This window comes from Cupressus sempervirens, chromosome 3, assembly GCF_028749045.1.
Source record: "Cupressus sempervirens isolate cs-2001-9-10 chromosome 3, ASM2874904v1, whole genome shotgun sequence".
Taxonomy (NCBI): domain Eukaryota; kingdom Viridiplantae; phylum Streptophyta; class Pinopsida; order Cupressales; family Cupressaceae; genus Cupressus; species Cupressus sempervirens.
The window spans coordinates 974,269,639-974,278,382 of NC_143120.1; positions in this window are offsets into that span (position 1 = coordinate 974,269,639).

An 8,744-nucleotide genomic window follows, 5' to 3' on the forward strand; every position below is an offset into this window, starting at 1 on the left:
ACAATTCCTTTATAATTTTGATATATGGGATTCCTCTCATTCTAATATAATATATCTCTCTTCTCCTCTTGTCTCTGGACTAAGGGGCAAGAAGTGTATTTCCATCTAGTCCCCTAGGATCCATTACGCCTTTTATTGGGCTTAATTAGTATTTGTTCTTCCTATTTTTCTATGATTTTGTATAATTATGTTTATAATCATTCATAGAATTAATTCAAGATATCTTTTCTAAGACACTTGTTTTGCAAAGATATCCCTTGTCTTCATCCCTGGGGAGAAAGGTTCTTCTTTCTTTCTCTTTGTCTAGGGAATTGTTTTCCTTAGCTTAGTGGTACTTATTTATATTGCAATATTATTTCATCATACTGACATATGTTTTGATTATGGATAACCTTTTTATATGAGATGTTGATTTCCTAGCTCATCACCTCTTCTCTAAGTTGCAAATTATGTTCTTTATAAACTCTTACCCTTTCTTTGGTGTTATAATTGTTTTCCTCATTCCAAAGATTCCTTTTCCTCTTCTTTATAGTGGGCTTGATGATTGAATGTTTGTTCCCACTTGGTTTATCTTTGAATGAAGATATTTTATCTAAAATCACTCTTTTATGGTGGGGGTCTTGTTGATAAGATCTCTTTCTTTAAGGATCCTTTTTCCATGAGTGACATATCCTTTTCACAATTATCTATACTCTTGGATGTAGGGTCAATATCCCTAACTAAGAATATTGTATACATTGTTGTTAAATAAGATATCTCCTTGCATTGTGAAGTAGGTATCCTCTTCCTCTTCCTTATCATGTCTAGTAGACAACCACGATAAGGAGGGGGGAATACATAGGGTCTCCGTTGTACTATAGTTCTTCAAATTACATGCTAAATCCTTTGAAGGTAATGCACATAAATTGCTAAATCTTGAAGAGACACGCATTTTTCAATTTTCAATATGCTAAATCCTCTAAAAGTAACACACACAAGTTGTTAAATCATGGAGAGACACAATTTTCAAATTTTAGTATGCTAAATCTTCCAAAGGTAACACACATAAGTTGCTAAATCCTGAGGAGACACACATTTCATATTCATAGTGATACAAGAAGGTGGATCAGACACATTACAATTGCAAGCATAGTTTATTGGCAAACTATCAGGTTTGGCCACCTGTTTGGCTCTCCCTTCCTTGGCGATTCATTTTAAGGTGGGCATATTACTGGGTGAGGTAATCACTTCCTCCTTTCTCTTTTTTCTTCTTCTTTCATGCTAGTAGGACTAGATCATGAAGCTATGTTAGTTATAGTGTTTCTCTTGTCTTTCTTATGTAATAATTTATGCTTTTATGATAGATTTCCAAATATGATATTAGTACGATAAATATTTCTTAGCAAGGTTTCTTGTGCTAGTTAATTTGGGTTTGTTTAGCACTAACCCTTCTTTTGTGTTGTTTTGATTTTCTTTTTGTTATCACACCCTTGTGCATGTATATTCAGTTAGAATCCTTATCTTGGGGGCTTGTGTCCTTAGCTAAGTATTATTTTATCTCTTTATGGATCCATTTGGATATCTTCTTTCTTCTTCTTTACTAAGAGTTTTCATTAAATCCATACTCTTGTTAAAGTGGGGATTAATGTATAATCTTAAAATGGAAGAGCTTCCATGTTAAGAGTGTTTATCCATTCAAGTAAGTAGCTTGGGGTCATGTCAAGGGCCTTGATTAGGTCTTCGTATGGATCTTGTTGTTTCCCCCTATTTTGCTTCTCTCTCCCTATTTCCATCCTCTTTTTGACAACTTTCTCTAAGAAATTGAAGACTTTAACATTTTGCGTCAATGATGGCCTAATGAGTCAAGGTTGACCTTGATCTTGAACTAGGTCAAGGATGACCTTGACCTTGACCTAGGGTAGAGTCGACCTTGACCTTGACCTTCGGTCCAAATTTCAAGTTTAAGAGGTTTTGGGATCTTGATCTTCAAAAAGTTTTATTTTCCCAGTTTCAAGCCAACTGTTTCAGATTTTAGAATGGAAAACTCTTAAATTGCATTTAATCTAGGTCCATTTCTAAGGATTAAGGGATTTAATTCTCCAATATCAGCTTATCTCAAAGTTTGTGCCCTATATCACCATATAAGGAAGCCTTCTTCTCTCATTTTGAGAGCCATCATCCATTATCCAGGAGGAGACATCCACTTTTCATGATTAAGCATTCACCTTTCATTGAATTCAAGTGAGAAAATCAAGTGAGAAAGTAATCAACCATTCAAGCATTCAAGATTCATCATTCAAAATCCTAGATATAACCATCATGGTGGTGTGATCTTCCTTCAAGATCCTTTTTTCATCTTCAATGTCAATTCATTCTTATCTCAAGATGGATTCCATGCATACAATCATGAAGGTTTTGATTTATATTTGCTAATGTTATGTTCAAGCTTTTATATCAACATACTTATTTACATTTCAAATGCAATTGTATATCTATTGAATATCATTGCTTCATTGTTAGATTTACTTCTACTACTTGCTATAATTCTTTATTTCAATTCCATTATTAATGTTGATTCCAAACTTGGGTTTAACCAAGGCAAACCCCTCATCCAAACATCAAAACCATTTTTCTTGTAGGTACAAGTATAAGACAACGAATCGAAGTTTAGATTTGGATACCCTTTTCAGCAAAGTTTTGAGATCCGTGAACATAATTTTTGTCAGAGCTATTCAAGTCAAGGATGACCTTTAGTAAGGGGTAAGATTGTGCTCCACTCTCTGAGTCAAAGTTGACCTGGCATCAAAAGACAAAAAATTTCTATGTTTTCTCTATTTTGACATATCTAGTCTAGAGCTAGTTGTGGAATCTCCTGAAACTATACATGAACATCAGAAATCAACATTTTCTAGATTTTCCCTACTTTGAGGTTAGTATTTGTCTTCTATTAATTCAAGATTTCAAGTACATACTTTCTATAGTATATTGTCAGATTTCCTCCTTTCTTCATATTCTTCATCATTTGATTCATTGGTACATTGATCATTTCTTTGTGATCAATCCATTTGGATCTTTCCTTTTGGGAATTTGGGTTAAGGATTGATCCTATATTCCCGCTCTTACACCATATCATACCCCATTCACATTTTTACCTTATTTGAACACACACACACACACACACACATATGCATATACATATGTATACATATACATAGAAAGGAATTTTTAAAAAAAAGTCAAGGGCATCAAATACATAGAAGATAATTTATCCCATAATGATTTTGTCATCTCTTGAGCTGAAACATTAAAGAGAGCATTATTAGACAAGTAAAGAAAGATTGCGTCTCTTAGTTTTCTGCTCAATTTGTGGCCTTCCTCATCAACAATCATACTTGGATCTTTCTCTTTTCCTTCCAAAGTGAATGAGAGATCTCTTTTGATTAAAAATAATTCCACTTGCATTTTCCATAATTCAAAAATTTGTCCCAAAAATTAATCTATTTCCCATTTATTTTCTTCTTCCATTTTTCTTAAATTCTTCACCAATTTCAAAGTAGCTTCTTCACCCAATACCAATGGTTAGTTATGAAGTATAGATAAAAGAAATAATAAATCAGATATAAAATGAAAGTAAGATTAAGAAGCAATACATAGAATTTATAGTGGTCTATTAATATCATTGCATCCACTTTTAAGCAAGGGAAATATATAATGTGTCAATGTTTTGAATACAATTACATGTTCCAATAGCTTACTCTTTATAAATGAAGATAACAATACTATCTAAAATGTGAATATTCAAAATATATTAGAAGGATAAATGCATTCACTATTGGATTTCATAACCAACAAATTTCCTCCTATAAATTACAACTCTTTAATAAGACCATTAAATTATCTTTATGACACCATAATAATTATGTTTACAACAGTTCATAATGAATCAAATTTGTGAAATGGGAAGAATTTTTTAGTTAGTAAAAAATATTACAATAAAAATAAAAATAAAATTACCACCATGAACTATGACAAGGACAATTATGGAGATATTTGAAAAAAACAATTAAAGTACTATATTGTACAATGAATAAATTTATAGGTCCTTTTGTTCATTCAAGACAATATATAAACTTGTTGATCAAATGTTAAGGGACCAAGCGATCAAAGATAGGAAATAATGAATAGCCTCAATAAATATAAGTTATAAATCATTCGATAAAAAATGGAAACTAAAGATAGATTACAAAATTTAAGAGTAAAAACTAACAAAATCCTTGTAGAATATATTGAGAAATATTCTAATTGAGTATTTCTTCACTTTTTTGTAATGAACTATTGGATCTAATTTTAATATCCATGCAAAATATAATTCTACTCATGTGATGTGGGAGAGATTTCAAGTAATTCCAAAAATTTAGTTTTGATTATAAAGTCACAATTCTAGAGGTAATATCTATTGAGTATGTACCCATAAGTAGGTAGGAAAAGATCAAATCATGAATGTGCAAGAAAAAATCAACCTGGATAATATACATAAATGGGACTGCTCATGCTATAATTGCCCATATAGCTCCAAGTCAATGCACCTTATAGTAAAATGTAATCTTATAGTACATGTAAAGAATATGAAAGGATAAGGGGTTAACTTTCTAATTGCATAGCCAAGCTACTCAAAAATAGAGAAACTAAGTTACTCAATAATAGAACACACAAAAATAGTAAATCCTGAGTAAATGTTGATCACTAACTTGTTGTGTTAACCCACCATGTAAAATATGAAAAGAAACCCCAAATGATAAAACAAGAACATAGATTGTTACTCTATCTTTTCCAACAAACAAATGCATAACAAAATAAAGATTCAAATGGAGATAATCAAATCATAAGAGGATATGTGAGAATTTATTTCTTGCATGTATATTCAAAATGGATTACAACTACTAATCTGAAAATAAAATTCTACATAAAATAACTACTTTTGTTACAAAAACAAGATCTTCAGCACTCATGGTGGCACGATATGTTCAACCAAGCTTCTAAGAGCTTTACAATAGTCTAGAGCAATCACTTCTTAATGTAGGATGACTCTGATACCATTGACAAAGGGCCACACCACCCTTACCAACTCATGACAAAGAATGCAACAAGATCTCTCAAGATCCAATCCAAACCCAAGCTAGCCCAGATCCACACTCTGGTATAAACCTCTGAGATCTCAACTTGTGCTCGCAAGCCACCAAGTAACCTCCTTGTTTCTAAACCGCAGTCACTAGCTCTTCTCCAAATTTATCCAAGATCCAAGTGTAAACTGCCTTACATTCGACGCTCTGTCTACACACTCACAAGTCCATCACAATCCTTCTGTAAACTGCCTCACATTTGACGCTCTGTCCACAGACTCAAGAAAGCTCACTCTTCACTTCCTCTTTCTCTTTCACACCTTCCAAGCTTTCCAAGCTTCACCTTCCACAACTTTCACCTTTCCAAGCTTTCCTTCCAAAGCTTCTACTTCCCAAGCTACTCCTTCTCAAACTTCCACTTCTCAAGCTTCTCCTTGAGCTTCCACTCCTCAAGTTTCTCCTTGAGCTTCCACTTCTCAAGCTTCTCCTTGAGCTTGTCCAAGCTTGATTAGAAATGCTCATATGCCTTGCTTAAATAGGCATTTACCACCCATTGCATGACTTATCCACAAGCTTCTAGAATTCCTCCACAACCTTCTACAACTTCCACAACCTTTTAGAATTCTACCCACACACCTCGATAAATGGAATGACAACCATTTATTTTTTTATTTTTCTATTATGCCACCTATGCACCTCGAAAATAGAAATTCTCTTTTTCTTTCTTTTCTCCTTTTTCCCCCTTTTTTTATTTTTTTATTATTTCTCCTCTAATTTTTGTCACTTTCTCTCTCCTCCACAATTTTTTTTTTTTTTCAATAATTTTTCATGAAAGATGCTCCTGCATCAGACTCCCTCGGTAGATAGAAAAATGTGTCCCACACTTTGACACCAAAAAGATCTACCACCATCTTCATCTTTACCAAAGACTTCCACCTCAACAGGGACAACAAAACCACCATGCAAATCTTCCACATCTGCATTACTCTATCAAACACCCAAATCTCAACCATCCAATCAACATGCTCATTCTCAGGAACAAACTAAACATAATGCTTCATTACCAAACTCCCATTCACATCAACAACTAGTGAATCCATACTAGCAATAACAAGCTCCACATCAGCAGCCACATGTAGATTTCCATCAACACATGCCAAACTCTCAACACCAGCAACCTCATTGCTCACAACAAGATGCTCTGCAATACATAACTCACATCCAAGAACTAGATCATCCATGACCAAGTGCTCTGCAACATACAAGTCACCACCAACATCAACTAGATCATCTACACCCGAGTGCTCCATAATATTCATGTCAGACTCAACCAATTGATCATGAAAACCAACATTTGTCCCAACATCAACAACATTAGGAATATCTTTAGCAACAACCTCTAGTTGCTCTGCAGGTTCTGCATCGGACTCCACAATTTGATCAACAAAACCATCCTCTTCCACCTTGACCTTCTTTGCTTGATTAGCCAATCTAGCATCCAACTGAGAAATCATCTTAGAAAAATTTCTCTCCACTATATCATGAATTTTCACAATCTTCTTAGGGTCCAATCCTCTTGGAGCCATCTCTCAAGATCTTCGTAAACCCTCTGCAACAAATCCTTCCTATGCTCCTTGTGACAACCAAATTGTTTGCAAGTTAGATCGCAACCTGCCACCTCGCACGAACAATCAAGAATGACATCACAAGTCTAGGAAAACAGATTTGTAATCCACAAGCTCTGATAAACTTTTCCCAACCATTCCTGGTACAAACTACCTCACACTTCGGCAATCTGCTTGTACACTCAGGAACTCCTGCTCTGATGAATTTCACCCAACCAAGGTCCTAATACAAATTGCCTCACACTTTGACGATCTGCTTGTACACTCAGGATCTCCTGCTATGATACCACTAATGTAGGACGACTCTGATACCATTGACAAAGGGCCACACCACCCTTACCAACTCATGATAAAGAATGCAACAAGATTTCTCAAGATCCAATCCAAACCCAAGCTAGCCCAGATCCACACTCTGGTATAAACCTTTGAGATCTCAACTTGTGCTCGCAAGCCACCAAGTAACCTCCTTGTTTCTAAACCACAGTCACTAGCTCTTCTCCAATTTTATCTAAGATCCAAGTGTAAACTGCCTCACATTCGGCGCTCTGTCTACACACTCACAAGTCCATCACAATCCTGCTGTAAACTGCCTCACATTCGGCGCTCTGTCCACAGACTCAGGAAAACTCACTCTTCACTTCCTCTTTCTCTTTCACACCTTCCAAGCTTTCCAAGCTTCACCTTCCACAACTTTCACCTTTCCAAGCTTTCCTTCCAAAGCTTCTACTTCCCAAGCTACTCCTTCTCAAGCTTCCACTTCTCAAGCTTCTCCTTGAGCTTCCACTCCTCAAGTTTCTCCTTGAGCTTCCACTTCTCAAGCTTCTCCTTGAGCTTGTCCAAGCTTGATTAGAAATGCTCATATGCCTTGCTTAAATAGGCATTTACCACCCATTGCATGACTTATCCACAAGCTTCTAGAATTCCTCCACAACCTTCTACAACTTCCACAACCTTTTAGAATTCTACCCACACACCTCGATAAATGGAATGACAACCATTTATTTTTTTATTTTTCTATTATGTCACCTATGCACCTCGAAAATAGAAATTCTCTTTTTCTTTCTTTTCTCCTTTTCCCCCCTTTTTTTATTTTTTTATTATTTCTCCTCTAATTTTCGTCACTTTCTCTCTCCTCCACAATTTTTTTTTTTTTTTTTTTCAATAATTTTTCATGAAAGATGCTCCTGCATCACTTCTCTATAGAGATAGGAAACAATAAACTACAGTTGCTGATGTAAATGCACAATGAGAAATTGAGGAAGGTTGCTATGTTTTCTTCTTGCTTTTCTCTCTACTATTTTCTACTTTCTATCTTCTAAAACTAGAATCATTCTCCCTTATTTATAAGTCAGGAAACTTCACCACTAAGTAATTGACAAACCAGCTTCAAAAAATTAATTGCTAAGTTATGGTGAAACATGGGTTCAAAATTTTAGAGCATTCAAATTAACTTTGACCTACTGACAAGGTTTAACTACTCAAGCTCCTAGAAGGTAAATGAGATGCTCAGGAATGGGATAGAAACAAAAACTAATGGAGGCTTTAGATAATAAGATTTAGTTTCTAAATACCAACACTCCCCCTTTGTCAAAGTCATCAAAATAAACTCACATGATCATGCTTGATCAACTACTCCTAAATTATTTCTCAATTGCTGAAAATTTACAATGTTTAAAAGCTTGGTGAAGATGTCTACTAGCTACTGCTCAAACCTACAAAAATCCATATTTATTTCACCATTTTCAACCTATTCATGGATAAAATGATATCTAATTTCTACACGATTACTTCTATCATGAAACACATGTTTTTTCATTAAAGTAATGGAAGAAATATTATCACAAAATATGGTGGTTGCTTCTACTTGTTCTTCCTTCAAGTCAGCCAAGACTCTTCTTAGCCAAAATACTTGACATGCTACTGCATCTATTGCAATATACTCATCCTTAGCTATAGATTGGGAAATTATGGGTTTCTTCTTGGATGACCATGAAATTACTCCATAAACCATGTGAAAAAC